We start from the raw sequence: 21,376 nt of genomic DNA, 5'->3' as shown, positions 1-21,376 counted from the left end.
TGCTAGTTTTAAAGTCAGTGCCAAAACTGCTGTTGACTTCAACAGAAGCAGGATTGGGCCTCAATTTTTTTCAGTGTATTTATTACATCTCTCTCTCTTCCTGCACTAGGAGGAAAACGATCTAGTGAGTTATTCAATTCGATTTCCCCATATATCTCATTCTTTCTTTAAGGCTGCTCAAAACAATCACACTATAGCATCATCTGCTGGAAGAGACAGGCAATTGACCAGAGTACTTGAACACAACCCATGTAAAAACCCGACTCCCTTTCTTAGTTGAATGCTTTTCCTGCAGCAACCTTGTGTGTCTGACTCAAGCTGTGCAGGAAAAACAGGCTCTGTTTTTCTTCTGTTTTGGGACAGCTGCAACTTCAGAAATAAAGAGAATGTTCCTAGTGGCAGTGGAATAGGTAGTGGAAGCTCAGTTTAGACTTAAGCAGGATTGCATACTTATTAGGGTCTCTGCATCATAACTGCGCTAGGACATACAGGGTCAGGAGTGTAGGAACAGCTGACCCCAGAGACACAGATTATGCTGTTAATTTTTGCAAATAACTTTAAAGTTGCCTATTTCCATTCAGCACTGTAAAGTACAGTGGGCAATAGATGCTACTCTGTCTGGTATACAGTCTATGTAACTGCAAATCTTAAATTCATTTTAAGATGTTACTTTACACTGACACAATGTCATCCATCCCAGGATCTCAAAGGGTTTCACAGACAACAGTTAATCCTCAAAATACCCTTTAAATACCCCTGTAAGATAAAGTGAGTATTATCATCCCCATTTTACAGTTAAAGAAACAGATACAGAGAGACTAAGTGACTTGCTCAAGGTCATATAGTGAGTCTGTGACGGAGGCAAGAACAGAATACAGATATTGTGACTCTCATTTTTTCTTCTTTAGCCACAAGAACATGCTCCTGCTCTCCATCTAAATCTAATGAAAGGTCATAAAGTAATACCATTTTTAGTTAACACCTCATTTCTCAGATGCACATGACACCATGAAGTGTGTAGCGTATTACATGTAAATCTAAACCGCATATAATGACCGACTGACTTGTATGAACAAACGTTTTCTTTCTCAATGTTCCTGAGATTAATTGCTTTTTAGAAAGAGGACCACATTTTGCTAGAAAGACATTTCAATGAGCTGGCTAGTTCATATGCATGCTGCTGTTCTCTCCTGGATGTAGTCAAACCTCCTCAGTTGTGTCATAGGCCCTACGTTGGCAAAAGGTAATGGAGACCCTCCTTTATCTCAGCTGACAGAGGCCTTTGCTTTTGGCGCAGCAGGATCTGGGTTTTTCTCCTGTTGCAGGCATGAGGTTTTCAGTGGTCATGGGGTGCAGCATATGGGCAGCTATGAAGCCTTGACACCCACACAATTGGAATAGAGTATGGAGCAAAGGTATAATGTGCTATAGATTGCCTGCCCTACAAAGTAGGTGGGTTGGATGCATTGCATGCTGGCTGAAGTTTCTGGGTGCCTTTCAAAGTTTAGTTTGAGGCACAGCACATTGCAGTAGCCTAACCCTGAGATGATAAATGGATTACATTGATTAGGTTAGAGAAATGGTTACCAATGATTGGCTGACTGAAAACTGAGTTTCTTGCTACTTACATCCACGCTCTCTCAGAGAAGACTCTGAGTACACATCACAGCTGGGAATCCCATCGCCACCTATGGCCAACAGAGCTTACTCCTGTTCCAAGCCTCAGCCTCCCTTGCCTGGCACCTTCACTCCTTGATTAGCCTCATGATAACAGACCTAATATGTCCAGGAGTTATATTATAACCTTTCCCCATTGCTGCCCTTCCCAACAGCCTCTCCCCAATCCTTTCTACTGCTGCCTCCCCACCTTTCCTAGCCGCTCTCTATTTCTGACTAAGGGTACATCTACACTACAGCAGGGAGTCGATTTAAGATACGCAAATTCAGCTACGTGAATAGCGTAGCTGAATTCGACGTATTGCAGCCGACTTACCCCGTTGTGAGGACAGCGGCAAAATCGACTTCTGCCGCTTTTTGTCGGCGGCGCTTACTACCACCTCCGCTGGTGGAGTTAGAGCGCCGATTCGGGGATCGATTGTCGCGTCCCATCGGGACGCGATAAATCGATCCCCGAGAGGTCGATTTCTACCCGCCGATTCAGGCGGGTAGTATAGACCAGACCTTAGACTCTTTCCCCCCCACCCCACCATACACATTCGATAAACCCTCAGCACATTTTGCACATGCATCTGCCTTTCTCTTTCTCTCTCCCTGATTCTGCCTCTTGTGTGCATATGTATGTGGGCAGTAGGATTGGGATGGGCCTTCCTCCTTGTGCTGGCTACTTTAATGATGCAAAAACTGAAGAGTACCCAGCAAGTGCTTGCTATTATGAGCACCTTAATTTATGCCTCCTGGCCTGGCAGTGCCTCTGATACAGCTAACTTTTGAGCACCTGGACCAGCCCTGGAGTGCCTGTAGGTGCTTCTGAAATTGTAGTTTGGGTTTCAATCCCTTAAGCTCACTCCCAACATGCACCCTTGAAGTACAAAAACCACTGGCCATTCTGACAACTTGGGTTCAGCCAAGTGCCAGCTCTGAAAAATCCATGAACACCCAGCTTTATCTGAGCCCCTGACCGGATGCTCAAATACATTTGTCCCTGTCTGTGTATTGATAGTGTTGGCTTGAGGGTGTCTGTGTCTCAGCATGTCAATCTGTAGAATACTGTCAAAATGCTTAGAGAACTGCAAAGTATGTATAAATATGGTAGATATGTATAAAATGCTGTGTTTACAGTGTTGTTAATGTCTTTGCTTAATTCTGCTGCTATAGATAGAATTTTAATCACAATCTTTACATCTGTTATTGGTAAGGAAAGAGTTACACAGACAGTTTGGAAACAGGACAGTGCTCTGAATCTCTGGAAATTAATATACATACTTTTTGTGACCTGGCTAAGGAGGAACAAGCAAGATGGAAAAAAAGCAACCTGATTTTTTTTATCCAAATGTACTTCCCTGGATATTAATGTGTCAGTTCTTTTTCATGTGCAGTATCGAAGAAAAAAAAATGAATATCCTCTCTGAATACAAAGATGCCAAAATGTATCTTACTGAGCAGCTAAAAAGAGAAAGGAGGACATGGCCAATGATGATTTAAATGGAGTGAGACCTGATTTGTTGCTTCCTGAATATGACTAGGGATTTTGGTTCATGTGTTGGCTGCATTTGTATGTGTTCATATACTTGACGTTCCAGGCGAGCACAGCAAGATTGTTGATTTTATTTCTTAGTATGTCAGTCTCGGTGTTTCTTACTAGGAAGGGTCAAGATTGTGCATATTGCGGGCAAAGCTCCTTCCTCAGCTTCTGGGATGCCCGGAGAGCAAGCAATTTGCAACATTCCTTAGCTTAGCCTGCTCCCTTCTCTGCACCTAGCCAGCTCCACATGAATCCAAGCCAACTCCCATTGAAGTCAATTGGAACATTCCCACTGACTTCATTGAGAGCTGGACCAGGTCATCAGCCACTGTGAGAGGAGGGCAGGGCCATTTCCCTGTTTTCTTCACTACACACACCCCCCACGCACCTTCCTCCCCAGGTATAGTAATTCTGCTCCCCTGAATGCACACACTGTGCTGGCTCTTGCCTTTTCCTCCGAGAGGCAAAAGTTGGTGAAGACTTCTTGTGCCCCATGCGCAAGTGACAGCAACGTGCAAGTTGCCCAACGCTGACCTGGCAATGTGCCCCAGTACTGACATGGAGAGACAAGAGGTTCATGTAGGTTTCAAGCCTATTCAATCCATGGTTGCTCTGCTGTTTGGGGAGGCCAACTGATACAGTGTGGAGTGTGTTGGGGCTGTTTGTCTGTGATAAATAGAGATGACTCCAAACTTTAAGGAAGATCAGATCTGGACTTAGATCTCAATTTTGTGGCTGGGTCACATTTCCAAATGGAAGTTGGACTGAGTCCACTAGTTCATCTCACAAAGGCCACTGAACAGCATCCTATGTCCTAGAAGAGAGATTCTGTACCCCATTGCCAATCCCACAAACCAGGTCTCTATCATTCAAGCTGTTTTTCTGTGTACCACTACAGTTTATAATAAGCCAACAATCTCCACTATAGAACCATGTCAAATGGTTTTAGCAGAAACAATCCACTGCACTGCCCTTATCTACTTGGTATCTTTGAAGAACTACAAGTTACTTTTGCAAAATAAAAATTAATCTTCCCAAACATGTTTGGTTTGGAAAAAAATGTAAATCAATATAAATTCTGGCCTGGATTCACCTCTGTTATTCCAAGCTTGTATTGCTATAATTCCATTGCTATTAGCACAGAGGTGAAGCTCTTCCCCCCCCCTCCCCCCCTCCACACACATTCTGTTAAGAAAACATTATTTTTGTGTGGAACTGGTTCTTGTTTACCTTCAACCTGTACAGTATTTTTTTACAGTATATTACTTTTAGAAATGATTGCACCAGTTCTGATAAAATTCAAGCTGCCCCAAGTCAAACTGACCATACCATTATTAGAGGTTCAAAACAGTGTAGGTTACTTTTTCTCCCCAGTTATTTTCATTTGCCCTTTTGGCTCTGGCTGGACCTGGAGATGCAAACGCAAAACATTCCAAGAGGGGCAATTCTTCGTTTCTTAGTGCTTCAGGTCTACAAACGGTAACCATTTAAGTGCTAACTATTATTTATCATCATTATTAATTTTTGTTGTATTTACAGCATGACTGGAAAACACTTGCCCAAAATACTAGAAGGAATAATCTCTTGAGACAGCCTGTTCTTACAAGATTTCCATCCCAATATTTACAGACCCAGGAGGTCCAGATAAGCTTTGGATATGCATAAAAGCTTGTGGATGCTTATCCGAACCAAGCACAAGCCCGGATCCTTTTGAAGTTTGTCCATCACTAGTTATCTGTATCCAATTCCTCCCCTTTCATAACAAGAATTATAGTCCCTGTCTTCAGGAAGTTCTTGTGTTCAGTTACTCCTAATTTTCCACAAAGGGATATACAGAATTATACTAATGTCTATACCAGCCTTTCAAAAGAAGTCATGCCTCAGTTCTCTTCTAATTCTTAAGCCTATTGCTCTTTGTTAAAATTTGAAACACAAACAAAACTCATGGAGCTTAATAGTATCTGAACTAGGCATCTGCATCTCTCCTTTATGCATCGTTTAAGGCCAATAACCTGGAAGGTGTAGTGAATTACAAATCTGGCCTTTCACCGCTGGGAACAAGGTTCAAGTTCATCTTGAAGTCTTGAGTGAAATACGTTTGGTGAGTTCTGCTCAATCCCTGGTGAACAGTAGCTCACGTAATAAAACTATCATATCTAATTCAACCCAACTGGCATTTTTTTCTAGGGACAGGCCTTGCATGTGGACAGATTTATTGAATAACCCCAAGAGAAGATACTCCCTACAGGTCAGGTGAGACAAGGTCATTGGCTGGGCAATACTGATGACGTTTTCGGCTGTAAATTCCACATTTCAACAACTATAACAGACAGCTATGAACAATTTGGATAAGAATCTTGTATGATTTAATAAAAAAATAAAATTCTTGTTCTGCTTAAAGCTATTATCCTTCCCCTTCCACCCCCACCCCACTTTGCATTATGGTATTTATACAGTAAAGCTACTAGAACCAATTTATTTTCTGTGTTGACAGAAGTTAGTGAATATCTTCTTAGTCCTTTCAAGTTCATCCATTTACAAAATTCAGTGGAGATTGTTTCAATTAGGGTCATCTGGTCATGTATCCCTTGATCCTTTGATCACCAGAGCAGCAATACCGTGTCAGTAATCTCTAGGCCACCATTTGGGTTAATGAATCGGCTTGACTTTAATTCTAGCCCAGATGTAATCTTTTATAGCTTAATGATTTGTTCTAACATGAGCACCAATTGAATGTAAACAATTTCTTGATTTAGAGTGGAAATAAGGTTTTTTTTTATGCCTTGTTTCTATTTCTAATTAATCGTGGAGCAATTAAATCAAACCTTGATCTGTTGCAATCAAGATTAAATCATAGTGTAGGTTAGGCTGCTAATATCGTCTTTGAGATCATTATTATCAAGGCTAACAGTAATCAGCAAAGGAGAAAGAAACGGATGTAACTGAGGTCACAGATCTGAAGAATTGTTCAGCTCAATTTCAGTACAGACTTCGCCTCATCTTTGACAGCTGGTCTGATGTAATGCATAATAACACTTATTTAGTAACTCCTATTCAAGGATCTCAAAGCACTTTTCAAACGTCAATTTATTCTCGCAGCAGAGATGTGCAGTAGGTAAATATTATCTCCCATGAACAGAAGGAAAAACTAAGGCCCAGTGTGCTTAAGCAACTTCAGCAAGGTCACACAGTAGGGCCTCAATCTCGATATCATGAACAAAACACTGGTAAGAGGGCTTTGCGATGGAATCTATGTATGCTGTTTGATAGGGGTGGAGGGCATCCTTGCCCACAGGCAAGCATACCGCCGGACGGAAGAAGTTATGTGGCCTGCTACAGCCCCCCAAATGATGATGTAGCTCAGCGTGTCCATGCTGTTCTCTGACTCGCTGGCTATGCCGTGGAGTTCAGACGCTCTGCCTCCATGAAGAGCTTTAGAAACTTGTCATGTAGCTTTTATCTGCAATTGCTGTGGGGGAATGGAGGGAGGGCTTTGTAGTATCCCCGGTGGTAGAGTGAGAACAGGACTCATTTGTAATAGGTCAACAAGGTGCTTTACTGAGGCTGCAGGTCTGTCTACGGTGCAATGTAAGCCTAGGGTCAGTGGAACTCCAGTCAGTGGGCCCTGGGTTTGAGAACCTAAGACTTGAGCATCTACACTGATTGTCAACTCTAAGTAAAGAATTATCTAACGTGGGTCTCCAGCAACCACACTGCAGTACGCAGACCTGAGTACAACCAACCAAATCGCAGACTTCCTAGTGCCCCCTTGAAATGTGGCCGCTCTAGCTCTGTTTGTGGTGCGGTGTGGGAAAACTTGATTATCCACCAAATTTGACCTTGACTATCTTGATTATCCACCAAAGAGGACAAAGAAAGTTGGCCTGTAGTGTTGTGATTGACTTTTGGCAGTCTCCGAGAGCATGAGTCCAGTGGGGCTGCATCTACAGTGCAAACCAATAGGGTTTGAACCCTGGGTCCTGGCTAGACTTAGGCTCAGACCCCCCATCCCCAGGTTAACACAATTAGTGTGTAGACGGAAGGGGCGTTTTAAACCTGAGTTCAAACCTGGGATTTACACTGCAGTGTAGACATACCCAGAAGGACCTAAATCTCTCTAGTTGTAACTAAGCACAGCCTGGCCTATCCAGTATCACCACATAGGCCGGGGTGGGCAAAATATGGCCCGCAGGCCAGATTCAGCTCGTGTAACATTCCTGTCCAGCCCACCGTGACTAACATTTCTGTCCAGCCTCCTCTGCCCCCTCGCGATCTCCAAGTCTGGGCTGCTAAAAGTCCTGCAGCGCAGCGGGGCGCTCAGGCAGGCTGCCCGCCTGCCGTGGCCCCACGCCACTCCCAGAAGCAACTGGCTGCTGCAGGCATGTCTCTGTGTGCCCCTGGCACATCTCTGTGCACCCCTGTGGTAAGCGCCTCCTGGCCAGAGCCTGCACTTTGCACCCCCTCCTGCACCCCAACCTCCTGCCCCAGGTCAGAATCCCCTCCTGCACCCAAACTCCCTCCCAGACCCTGCCCCCCAATCCCCTGCCCCAGCCTGGAGCCCCCTCCTATACCAAACTCCCTCCCATACCCCGCACCTCCTCCGTTAATATAGTAGAAATGTGCGGCCAGTGATGACTTACCAAAATTCGTGGAGTGGCCCCCCTGCAAAAATTATCGCCCACCCCTGACATAGGCTCTCCCTAAATCCTGGTCTGGATTAAACAGTGAATAAAAAGGGACTGTGGATTACACTTCAAGCTTAGTCAATGGAAAAGCCGGGAATTAGAATCCAGGAGTCCAGATTCCCACTCCTCTTCTCTAATCATATCTCTGAATCATGGCATTACTATTCTAGAACAGCTCTGACAACAGCTGTTTTGCATGGATCTCTGCAATTATTTATACGATCACATTCTCCTGAAGATTAATTCAAGCTAAAATGGAATCTTTTGCCCAAATGGGTCATCCGTATGACACCGAGAAATAACACAATGATCTGAGTTTGACTGTGAACATAGAAAATATCTGAAAGCAGCACATTGTAGTTTGTACTTCAGTTCATATTAGCTTGAAAAAAATTACAGCAGTGCCATTTTCAATTCAGTGTTCTGCTGGAAAGGTTGCAAATTGATTAGAATGATGCCTTTTTTGTGCCAAGTGATAATTTACTGCAATTAATTATCAAAAGATCTACTGCTGTCAATTATGGTACTTGCCCTTTGAGGGAGGGGAAGCTATTTATGACGAGCTAAATTCTGTAACAAAGTTCTATTTTACTTTATGTTGTTTTCAATTAAACTATCATTTGCTTTCCTTCTGCCAAACATAATAAAGACCTGTTAGGAAGTAATCATGCTACTGTGACCCTTTTTTTTTTTATTATTTTATTTTAATCTAAACATTATCTAGACCTCCATTGAGTCAACACTCCTATTGTTACACCTGCAAATTGTACATGGAGAGGAGCATACTTCAGAATTAATGAGCACAGCTGCCGTCTCTCTTACATTCAACACTTGTAAAATAGACCTCTTTAAAGTGCCATTATCACAATATTGATAGAGTTATTTATAGTACTGCAAACGTTCCCAGTCATAACAGAGTCCTTGTTATCCCCTGTAGCAGTTCATATTGTTGCCATCTCCTGGCCTCATTCCAGAGCCTGTGATAAGGCACCAGGTGGACAATCCTTCACAGATGAACTATAAAAGACATTAGGAAAACTTTTATATAAGCAAGTTTTATAGCGGGGAATAGGTCAAGCTGTCGAGCCCAAGCCTGTAGCAGACTTGTCATGTGCTTCCCGTGCACCGTTTCTCTCATTTTCCGAGTGGAATGTGAAATGAAATGAGAAGCAAGCTGGAAATGATCTGGCCGGCATTTTTGCAGTTACTAAGATTGTTTTACCATAACTCAGCAAAACAGATGTAAGTTCAAACTCATGGTGTCAGTCGTTGAAAACAAACAATCACAGGTGCCAACTTTTGTTGCTAAGGGAATAAAAGAAGCTTGGGCGTCGTGTTCTGTATGTGCAGAGCTCGAGGTTGTACAAGCTGGTGGTTCTGTTGTCACTAAGCAGTTACTTGGGTTTTCAGAAATATGCAGGGGGAGAGGGAAATAATCCTGCTAGGCAGGTCAGCCTTCTGACCCATAGGAAATTTCATCCAATCTGATTCAGATACTGTCGCTCAGTCTTCACATTTTGGATTCAATCCTGTTCCCATCAAAGTCAATGCAAGTTTTCCCCTTGGCTCCAGTAGGTTCTACGTCTAATTCTTTATTTGCATTTGTCTTACTCTGTGCTTAAATTTTGCAACATGATTCTCTTTCACATTTGGGGCGCTTATACGTCCCAAGATCTCTGCCCAGAACTCCCAGTGCTGTGCTAATGATGGTGGTTCCCAGAACTGCCCTGCAACGCATGGTAAGTAACTAATTCAGTGCCTTTGCCTAATTCAGTGAAATTGCTACAGCTGTATCAAAATTACACAGTTTTGTGAGCAGTCTAGCTTCACTTTGAGTTTCAGGTTCAATTTAACCCCAAAAATTCAAACTTCAGATAAAACTCAGAGTTCTGTCATGAAGCCAGTGAGTTTTGATGTTCTACTGTGAGATTAAAGAGTTTAATCATTTTTGTAAGAAGCTCCTAATGACAACCTTCCTGGTTTCAAGCCAGCCTTTCAGCAAAATCTATTTCCAGATCTGAGCACCTTACAAAATTTAAAAGACCTAAGGCTCCAATCCTGCAACTGCATCTGTGTGGACAAAACTCCCACACCAGAGATGACCCACACCTGCCGATACTGGGGGGACAGAGTGAAGGCAGCCGCTTCAGCATGCGTTACTGAGCATGCTCAGCCTATGTGAGCATGCTCAGTACAAGCCAAGCAGCAACTTGGGGGAGAGGGGGATGTAGGGTTACCATACGTCCGTTTTTCCCAGACATGTCTGGCTTTTCGGCAATCAAACCCCCGTCTGGGGGGAATTGCCAAAAAGCCGAACATGTCCGGGAAAAATACCGGCCGGGCACTTCCTCTCCCGCGGCTGCTCTGCTCCTCCCCGGACTCAGACTTCGGCTCTGTTTAAGAGCCAAGCTGCCCGAGCCAGCGCTACCGGCTTCGGACAGCCCCCGTGCCTCCGGACCCTGCGCCGCCGGAGCAGAGCAGCTGGAGCCGGGGAGAAGTGCCCGGCCGGCGGCTGGGGTCCGGAGTCAAGGGGGCTGCCCGAAGCCGGTAGTGCTGGCTCGGGCAGCTTGGCTCTTAAACAGAGCCGAAGTCTGAGTCCAGGGAGGAGCAGAGCAACTGGAGCTGGGGAGGAGAAGTGCCTGGCCGGGGGCGCAGGGTCTGGAGGCATAGGGGCTGCCCGAAGCCCGAGTGCTACCGGCTTCACGGTTTGCCGGGCAGCCTCCAGACCCTGTGCCCCCGGCTGGGCGCTTCCTCTCCCGGGCTCCAGCTGCACTGGGGAAGCGCCGGACGGGGGCACAGGGTGTGGAGGCTGCCCGGCAAACCGTAAAGCCGGTAGCGCTTGGGCAGTCCTTTTCGCGTGGCTGGGAGGGAGGAGGGGGAGTTAGGGTGGGGACTTTGGGGAAGGAGCGGGGAAAGGGCGGAGTTGGGGCGGGGTTGGGGGTTGGGAAAGGGGCAGGGCCGAGTGGGAAAGGGGCGGGGCTAGGGCCCGTGGAGTGTCCTCTTTTTTTATTTTTTAAATATGGTAACCCTAGGGGGATGTGACCCAACATGCCCCCACACATGTCACCACTGCCCCAAACCAGCAAGGAGCCTGACTTCAGTGATCTGTGTGGGTGGCTCTCACTGCAGGATTAGGGTCTATATGAGAGGTACTTTAGATTGTAAGCTCCGTGGAGCAGGGGCCTGTCGTCGGGTTCTGTGTTTGTACAGCACCTAACACAATGGGGTCCTGGTCCATGAGTAGGGCTCCTAGGCACTACTGCAAGACAAATAATAATATGAATCAGGTCCACACAGAGAGTTGAGTCTAGTTCATTAAGGCGGGTTTGTGCCACTCTGGCAGTACAAAGTAGTTTTAAAGTCCTCTTATCTGGCTTTAGAGGGAGCTGTCTGGGTAGTGGAATCCTGGGGTGGTATAGGTCCACAGTAGTAGCTTCTACATCACCAACACCCTGACTCAGGGCACATGACCTAGAGTCCCGTGGCCCCACATGTGACTTATGTGTCTAGTCAAAACAGACCAAGCTCTGTTCACAGAAATTATTTGTTGAATAATTTTGGATAAGGAGTAAGGACAATATTGTCACTTACTCCTCTACACAGCAGCCGAGGCCAAGAGGGCACAAGATGCCCCGTGAATTCTCCCATATGGGCAGACTGCAGGTCACAACATAGGGGTGGAAGAGAGTCACTTCCGTGGTCACAGACTCTCCCTCCCGCACAGGTGGGCAGGCAAGGGTGGGAACGAGCAATCCTGGTCCATCTCCAGCTCACTAGCCCATGTAGATGAGCCAGAAGAGAGGGGGACATATTCTGCTACTGGTGCACTGGCCCTTGAAGTAAGATGAAAGCGAGGAACAAACTGTGACTCTTAAAGACATAGGTCCCTCCCTGGTCTCCTCAAGGCAGGTTATGCCACCACAATCTAGCCCTAAATTTGGGAACAGCTTCCTGGTGTTTTCAGCGAAGAAGTCAAGGATTTGCATACCCCGTTATTTTTAAGGTTGGTCCCTCAAAGCTTGAAGAATCTGCAATGTTACATGTTTTCTCTGGCGGACTTCTGTCCACCAAAGCATTTCTATGTATCATCACTGGAGGACCTCAAAGTCTTTGTAACGTATTTATTCTCGCAACACCCTTGTGAGGTAGGGAAGTGCTATTATCCCCATTTTACAGAAGGGAATTGAGGCACAGAGAGGCTAAATGACTTAGCCAAGGTCACACAGGAAGATAGTATTGGAGCAGGAACTTAAACTCACATCTCCCAAATCCTAAAATAAATCCCAAATCCTAAACTCAAACCATTGGATCATCCTTCCTCTACATTATGTGACACCTTTCACAGACAGTAAATTACTTCCATTTTGTGTGTGTGTGTGTGTGTGTGTGTATATATATATATATATATATATACACACACACACACACATATATATATGAATATGAGAGTGAGATGCCTCCACACCAGTGCAACAGTCTTTTCAGTTCCCCAGCACTCACTGTTTTTTGCAAGTGGAAAAAATCTAGATTTGGGGGAGGGTTGTGGTGGGGAAGAAGGAGAAGTTAGTTGCTTTTTGTTTCTCCAAACTTGTTTTAAAAATGAGACACGATTTTGGTGCATGCATAATGAAACTCATCCAGTTAAAATCAGAAAAGGGTTTCTCATAATTCAGTTGGAGTTGTTTTAAAATTTGGATGTTGGTCAAGGACAGCTTTATTGATTGAATTTAATTGCATATATTTTCCTGTCCTTTTATTGAAGCCTATTTTTCAAGCCACTTGAGAGGCTGCTAACATTTCAGAAAGGGGATATGCCAAAGCATTGCTTTAATTCATTATCTTTTGGACATACAGTAGTTGCTACTTAGCCTGAATTAAATCAGTTGGAGAATGTGATAGTGTAATTACTTACAGGTATCCAAAACTCCTTTTAAGTGAATTCACTAGAAAATTTGTCTTGCATTTACATTAGATGCAAATGTCTGTTATTTCAATTATACTATTTCATCAACCAGGGACAGATTTTTCTTGTTTCTACATGATATTTTAAGGGATAAAATTCCAGTTAGGTCATTTATTTTCTAAAACAACATAACATAGAAACGTTCCACAAATTACTCCGCTAATTCTTTCAAAATGTGTAAACATGACGATCCTCAAAGTAACAAAGGAAATAAGTCTGTGATTTTGTTTCCTTTTTTTCCCTCCCAAATCATGTTATCTCTGTGGAAATTTTGTAGACAAAACTTGAACATTAGCTAGATTACTTCACTGAGTTTCAATGACGTAAAGTCTGTGCTCTTCCAAAAGTTATGTCATCCTGCTTCACGTCGTAGGTAAGATCTAGATGTTCTCAGATTAGAATGATCTATGCAGTGAGAAGAACAGGAGTACTTGCGGCACCTTAGAGACTAACCAATTTATTAGAGCATAAGCTTTCGTAATAGTCAGAATGTAAGCCGCAGTGCACCAGCGCAGTCCCTGAATACACACATCGCTAACACTGAGCTACTTCTGTGGAACTTTCCAATTTGCAGGCGTAATTATATCTCATTGAAGCAGCTGAGCAATGAACGTACAGTTTTAGAAGGTGAAACCATTGTAACCATTGCTGAAACTGCTGTAACCACATCCTTGCCCTGCCCATTGTCTGTCTACAGTTTATTGCTCCCGTTTGGATTGTCCTGCCTTAAAATATATGTCAGTCTAGCAAAGCACCAAAGTACATGCACAGCTTTAATTATATGAGCAATCCTACGGACTTCCATCGAAACACGTAAGCTCTTTGGGGCAGATATCTTGTCTTTCCACTTGTCCAGTAAACTAACTAGCCTACTTTTGGTGGCTGTAAAAATAAGTAAATACACAAAAATAATAATAGTTCTATTTTATTAATTAATAATAGGCTCAAACTGCAAAATTTGGTTCTGAATTTGAAAGTGTTCAAATGCAGGTTTGTGCTGGGGCCCATCTCTGTTTCCCAGGGAGGTGAGCAAACTCAGGTTAGTTTAGTATTTGGAAATTCCAAATCAGGAATGGTTTAGACATCCCATTTTATAAGAAATCTCACTGTTTGCTTTTGTGGCGAGAAGGGATGTTCAGATAAATGATTCTTCTTTTATCCTATCGCTAGCTTTAGATCTGAGAGTTAGTAAATATAGACTTGAGTTGAAATACTTGATGCTTGCATTACTCCCAGAATTTACCTGATTCTAGTGTCGGACGGACCCAATTCACAAATGTTTTACTTGGGAATTCAGTACCCATCCCTAGTGAAGTGCTTATGAAACTCCTGTTGCAATGAACTGAACCACAGATGGATGTGCGATTTTGAGGGCCACTGAACATTGACAATTTTCCCAACTGAATCAAAATTACAGAAACACCTGCATGGTTGCATCTGCAGACTCAGCTAAATTTATGCTTGCATACAGCTACATGACATCCAACCTGAAATTGTTCTGCATTTTAATCAAATGTGTTGTAATGTCAGTATAAAACTTTGTATAAAAGCAGCTTAATCTGTGGAAAGTTCCACTGAAGCATTTTTATTTGGCACCAGTGTGAGGCTCCATGAATTAAAATCAAAACACGGTGTAGACAAGCACCAAGGGCACTGATGTTTTAATTAATGAAAATGTTTTACCAGTGCTTTCTAAGGTTAAATAATGCTAATAGTGTCATATGATGCTATCTATCTATCTATTTATCTATCTATCTGCGCTTGTGTAAGGCAGTCTGATCCCGCCAGCTGCTCCATGTATGTAGACCACTGTCCCCATTGAAAGTCCCCTTGACGTGGTTAGGGTTCTGCCTGGGTACAAGGTTCTGCCCCGACAAGCAGCTTACAGGATCAGGGCGTAAGTGACTGAAAAACTAATAGACATGGTCTTTTATCTTGAAATTCCATGAGTCAACTTATGTGTTCACCCTGTTGATGTAATCAACATCAGGTTTGGTATCTTGGAGTTCGATGGAAAGTGCAGATGTAAGGGTAGTGGATTAGAGTCTGGAAGGGTGGGTTCTGCAAAATAGAGTGTTGCCTGCTGATCTCTTGATTTACTTTTGCATATGGTCCCAATACACCCAAAACTATAGATCAATGAATTTCTCCCCTGATGGTACATTTAAAAAATACTCTGGGAATTGTTCAATGAGTACAAAATCTGTAAATTCACCGGTTCTCAAACTCGGGGTCGAGACCTTTTAATGGGGTCGCTTAGCCTGGCTTAGACTTGCTGGGGCCCAGGGCCAAAGCTGAAGCCTGAGCCCCACCACCCCGGGGGGTGGGGGGGAAAGGGGAAGGGGTCAGGTTACAGGCCCCCTGCCTGTGGCTGAAGCCGTTAGGCTTCGAGGTTGGCCTGCCCACCCGGGGCAGTAGGGCTCAGACTTTGGCCCTCCCACCCAGAATGGCGGGGCTTGGGTGAGCTCAGGTTTCAGTCCCCACTCCTGGGGTAGTGTACTAATTTTCGTTATCAGAAGTGGGTCCCAGTGCGATGAAGTTTGAGAACCCTTGTGTTCGTTGAAGACATAAAAGAAATTATGTGAGGTCCTTGTTTGGCAAGTTCTTTCAGATGTGGATGCCTGTTTGCTAAGAACTGAACTGAGGTCAGCAACTCATTGTACATGGTTATCAGATAGTGAAGTGTTGTGATCTAATGTTTCTCTGCCCCCCAACAGCAGTAGAATGGAAATACAGATTAAATGAGATAATTTAGAACATTATTTTACTGAATAGATTCTGGATTTCAACTTCATGAAGGATGTTTGCTCTTCACTACATTATTGACTGGTATACACAAATATCTATTAGACAACCGTCCACATACATTAAGCTTATGCAGAAAATAAAGACTTGTGTTATGGATCTATCTACTTATATGACCGTAAACTCCTAGCACTTCCCAAGTATTTATCCACACAACACTCTGCTGAGGTAGGGAAACATTATGATCTCCATTTCACAGATGGGGAGCTGAGGCACAGAGAAATTAAAACTGAGATTTTCAACCTTATCTAGGCTTTAAATTTACTTTCATTGGAACTGGGCATCAAAATCCCTTTGAAAATCTCTGCTTAAATGACTTGTCCAAAGTAGCCCAGGAACTCTGTGACAGAGCCAGAAGCTAGGGTGACCAGACAGCAAGTGTGAAAAATCAGGACGGGGGTGGGGGTTAATAGGAGCCTATATAAGAAAAAGACCCAAAAATCAGGACGGTCCCTATAAAATCGGGACATCTGGTCACCCTACCAGAAGCAGACCCCAGGGCTCCTGAGTCCAAATCCAGTGCCATAACCACAAGACCATCCCTTCCTCCTGTGAAGAGGCTCCAGTGCATAATGTTGCATGGCAGACTGAGGAGACTACACATAATTAAACCACCCCTTACTGAGAAACGATTCCTGAATCTGCTTGTATTTATGCTGCATTTACCTCACTACTCAAAACTACCCTTTGCAACCCAAATATGAAGGAATAAAAAGGAAGGTGGGGGGGAAACTATGTTAGGTGGCCACATTAAATTCAGTGATTTCTAATAACGTTTGCCACAAATGCTCTAGATCCACATCAAAAACATCTACTCAAGTGCATAGCAAGGGGTCTATTCTCATGTCCGTGCTCAGGTGTTAACTCCCACTGATGTTAATGGTGGCTACTTGCACGCAAGGAGAGATGAATAGTCCCTATGGGAATTGCATAAAATAGAGTGTGACCATACAAAGGCTGCTTCAATTGTCAAGACAAAATAATCCAGTGGGGAAAGGAATCTTAACGAACGTTGTGGATAAACCTTGGCCTTTGAACACCACGGTCAATCCAGTGTGAAGGGAAAATGACACTTCAGAATCGGTTCCTCGCTCCCAGTTGGAATTCTACCCTTTCCATAAGCAATTAGGGGGAAATAACATTATTTAAAATATGAATAGTGGCTAAAGTTTTGAGAAGTGACTCATGATTTTGGGTGCCCAATGTGAAGCAATTTAAAGGAGGCTCAATACCCACCCTCTGCACTCAGGCACCATTCTCATGCTGAGCACCCCAAATGTGAGACCTCCCACATCACTAGTCGCATCTGAAAATCTTAGCTAGTGTCAATACCTAAACAGGAGCCATGTTCTAGGAGCCTATTTGGCCTGCTTGGGACAGGAGAGGAAAAATTATGGCAGCTGGAAGGGTCCAAGATAATCATTGTGGTTAGTTTCTTCTTGTTGTTGAGAAGAATTATTCTGTATTTTAAACAGATGTAGGGTACACAGCAAAAAGAGCTTGGTGACACACCCGGACATGACCTGATGTGACAGACCCAGGTGCAGACATGACTGAAGATGGGGTTTGATAGGTATTTCTCCACAGGTACAGGGATGCTGGACTATACATGAAATAAGTGCATCTGCCTGTCCGATGGTGGTGATGCTCTTGAAGTTGTCAGCAGCAGCCGTATAATCTCCACTAACTTGCTAAAAACCAGGAAGCTTTCCCATGACCTGAGGAACTTCCAGCTTCTACAGACTTGGCCCATCTACTTGGCAACAACAATCTCTAGGAACACATTATCCTGATAGGCTGCTCTTTATGGTGGCCCCCAGTGAACACAGGGTCCAGTTCAACATCTCTGTCTGGTTATCGAAGCACTACATGTAATTAGACTTAGCTACCTGAAAGAGACACTCTGTCTCTGTGACCCAGGATCTTCCACCAGTTACATTCCACAGCAATGAAACAGTTAACCAATGGGGTAGGCTCATGACCATGAATGAGACGCACCAAGACTGTGGAACTCACTGCCGGATAGAATAAGAATAACCACCTGCCTCACCGCGTTGAAATCTAAATGCCAAACCCACCCCCTTGCTCAAACTTTCCGAGAGCAATACCCTCACTCACAGATTTTTGTATTCATTTATGTTAAGACCCCCCACTCCTAAACCAGCCTCCTAATGGCAGAGAAGAAAGAGAGAGATGTTGTCGTTGTTGGGAGATTATTTAGTATGGTGATGAGTGCTAATACTAAGAATGTGGGTGGGTGAATGGATAGTTCATTCACATCCATTACGTGTAACCAGTGGTTAGATCAAGCGGCCTATTTGGAACCAGGAACCCCTGGTTTCTATTCCTTGTTCTACCACCCATCAGGGAATTCAGCCACCTGAATCAGCAGAACTTGGAAATTCATGTATATCCTATGCCTCAACATTGGCTTCTAGCTCCCCTTGGTCCTCTCCAGACCCTTAGCACCAATTTCTTCTGGAACAACCCAAGGCAAAAGAATTCATGTGAATAATAGTGAGAATTCTTATTTTGTGAGTTATGCTTTGTACAGTATGGTATTTTAGACTAGTAACCAAGGATTTAATTATTTGGTAGCATAGGCATATAGGCTAAACCAAAGTCTTTAGGAGCTGCTGTGTCCCTGTTGGCTAGACGTGCATGTGAAGAAATGAATGATTATATATTGTTGCAACTAATGTTATAGCCTGCATCGACATATAATTAAGTGAGAGGTACAGTTTGAGAGCTGCTGTTTTGATGTGTAAGTGTCTTGGAATCTCAGAGAACAAAGGTAACTTGGGAAAAGAAAGCAATGCCAAAATCCAGGACTTCAGCTGGTATAAATCAATGGAGCTACACTGATTTACACCAGCTGAGGATCTAGCCTTTGGTGTCACTTCTGTTGCCCAAGTTACATAGTACTACAGGACAATCCCCACCCCCAACAGACAACAGAATTTGGAGGTCAAATCTCTTCCCAGAATCTGTCTGATCTGTCTGTTTATTTCTGATGTTCTCTGATGCAAGGACACTTCAGAACACTGCAGCCTTGGGAAGAGTATTTCTATACCTCTAAAATCTTGTGTCTGACTCTTCAACCCGAAAACCTCTCCAGGGAGAAGAGGGGAGAAGATGACAAAACTTTGATTCCTCCATTGAGAAAGTCCATACAGCCGAAGCCAGGTAGGAGAATTTAGACCTTTGTTCTCATTTGGTGGATATTTATAAGGATTAGTATTATTAGATGGTTACTGAACACTTCTTGGAAAACAGAAGTGGGATACAGTCTTCCGATTTAAAAGAAAATTCATATAAAAGTACAAAATGCATAGATCTTTGGGTAATGTTTCCTCATTCTAGTTTGTCAAAACCTATCAGTGAAAAAGTGATGTCCTACACCTTTAGTGTGTCACTGATATTATGGTAAGTAGCCAGAATTCTTAAGCAAAAGAGAATGTTGCAAACAGAAGAGGGTAGGTCTTATAGTATATTCTTGTTTTCTCTTCTAGATTTCCACTTCCAGAAGGTCACCTGCCTACGTCAGTCCACTTTCTTTTCAAAGAAAAGGAGAAGACACTAATTCTCTCCTCTAGTTCAAATAACTCATCATATCACTTCACCTTGGGGTTATCATTTTTTAAAAATTCAAAAAGAACTTTCCCAAATTAGGCCATGATCCAACAAGTCTCTTTAGCACATCCTTAATTTGAAGCAGGTCAGTCGTCCCACTGGCTTTAGTGAGACTGGCTACTCACCTGCTTAACATTAAGCAGGTACTTAGTTGCTTTGCTGCCTCGAGGTCCTTGTTGGGTTGGCCCATCTTTATTTAATATAAATTCCCAGTATGTATAACTCGTATTTAGTATAATGCAACTGCGTGGAATAATATTGCCAGAGATGCTCTGCGCTTACTTCTACCAGATCAACGAAATGCCTGCATCTCATATGTGTTTGCGTCTATATTACAAATCTAAATAAAATGTTTGTTGCTGTGGAAGGAAACTTTTCATTTGCTGTTTCCCCTCGCTAATTTCTTCTACAAGAACTCTCCGTTTTCCTGCATGACAACCGCAAAATACTTTACATCGTATATAATGTATCGTAAATAACAGTCCTGTCGCACCGAGAACCAGCCTGGAGACTTATTAGCCTCACAATCTGAGGAGAAGGGGCTAATCCAACTTTGCTCCCTCCCAGACTGTGTTGAACTCAGTACAGATAGAGGCCAGAATCTGAGCCATAAACTCCAGGTTATGGTGGATAAGATACTGTCTCAGAAAATAATCACAAGTCTGATTCACAAGGAAATGTCAAGTTTTCACCAATGCACAGCTGTTGAAATTGATTAGCTCTGATAGAATGCGAGATGTATTTGTTATTTGTACAGTTTGATTCACTTTTATGACCTGTGGTTCTCAAACACTTGTTTAATAAAAACAGAACTCTGTTAGTGTTGTATCTACTTGTAAACTTTAAAAAACAACACAACCACGTACCTGGGAGATAAATTTCATGAGTTAATAAATTTACAGATTTTAAGGCAAGATGGGATCATGCTGAACCTCTAATCTAACCTCCTGCAGAACACAGACCATAAAATAAGTAATCTTGAAAATCAAATCTATGCTTGTTGTCAGATATTTTGAGTTTAGCCCTCAGCCCTCCCACTTCAGGCTATGAGTTCATCAGATTTAATAAGCAGGGATGCTTGGTCAGAACTTGGATGGAAGATCCCCAAAGAACACTGCGGCCCCTTATGAAGTGATGCTAGATATATAGTAGATGACAGTCTTCATCTGGGATTATATTGAATTTTTATGGCAGACATCATCAGGTGGTAGTGTTACACATACCAAGTTCTTGTTCTTAGCATCTGAGCAAGTTTTTAGTCTTGGGAAGACAATCTATATATTGTGCTTATGCAAGGTTCTGGTTAGTGGGAGCTGTGGGAGCAGCAGGAAAGTTTGCTCTCTACTTGATCTCTGATTAGAGTTAATTCTGGAGGCATAGTTGCTCCCTGGGAACTGAGCGTTGGGGTTGGGCTGAGATTCCCAAAGCCTGGGATTGCCCTGCGTGCTGTTTGTGACCACCCTCTGTTCTAGGCCTGGTGAATCTGTGTAAATAAAACAAGAGACAGGGAGAATGTACCCAGACTGTGTGACACTGATTTCTCCTCCACTGGGAAGCAGGCATCCAAAGCTGAGGACATCCACTGCTCCTTGCCAGAGAAACAACAGCCCAATATGGATACTCTGTCTGTGGGGTGGGTCTGGCTCATTGGATGGCTTTATGTGGCCTGCTTGACAAGTTGCTCAGCTTTCATTTTTGTGCAGAATGACCGGTTTCGTTTTTTGGGTTTTTTTAAGTACATTTCTAGCAGCACCTGCTTCCTCCTGAGTGCCTGGAGCCACCATGCAGGTAGCTCATGTTGGGCTGCCAGAGTGGTGCTTACTCCTTCCTATTCCTCTGCATGGATGTAGATTCCAAATCACCATCTAGTCCCACACGGTCATGTGACTCACATGTGAATGTATGTTCCATGCCAGAAGGGACCTTTCAATCATCTAGTCTGGCATATCACATTTCACCCAGTATAATTTGTGTTTGGCTAAAACATATATTCCAGAAAGTTATCTGAACATAAGAGTTGGAGAATCCACCACTGCCCTTGGGTAGTTTATTCCAGTGGTTAATCACCTTCAGTGTTTAAAAACATTG

General features: G+C 43.4%; 1 long non-coding RNA gene across 3 annotated transcripts in view; it reads right to left on the bottom strand.

Annotated features, from left to right (window-relative positions):
- Positions 1-21,376, bottom strand: part of LOC128841547 (uncharacterized) — a 52,867-nt gene that overhangs the window by 15,397 nt on the left and 16,094 nt on the right. Inside the window, exon 4 of one of the 3 annotated variants that reach the window (XR_008445873.1) lies at positions 8,651-8,904. The exons of the other annotated variants lie outside the window; for them this stretch is intronic. This is a non-coding gene — a long non-coding RNA (uncharacterized LOC128841547). Of the gene's footprint in view, positions 1-8,650; positions 8,905-21,376 lie in introns of those variants that run through there. 3 annotated transcript variants of the gene reach the window in all.

This window comes from Malaclemys terrapin, chromosome 8, assembly GCF_027887155.1.
Source record: "Malaclemys terrapin pileata isolate rMalTer1 chromosome 8, rMalTer1.hap1, whole genome shotgun sequence".
In the NCBI taxonomy this organism is placed as follows: domain Eukaryota; kingdom Metazoa; phylum Chordata; order Testudines; family Emydidae; genus Malaclemys; species Malaclemys terrapin.
Note: the sequence above shows the minus strand (reverse complement) of the source record. Positions and strands in the feature narration are given on the sequence as shown.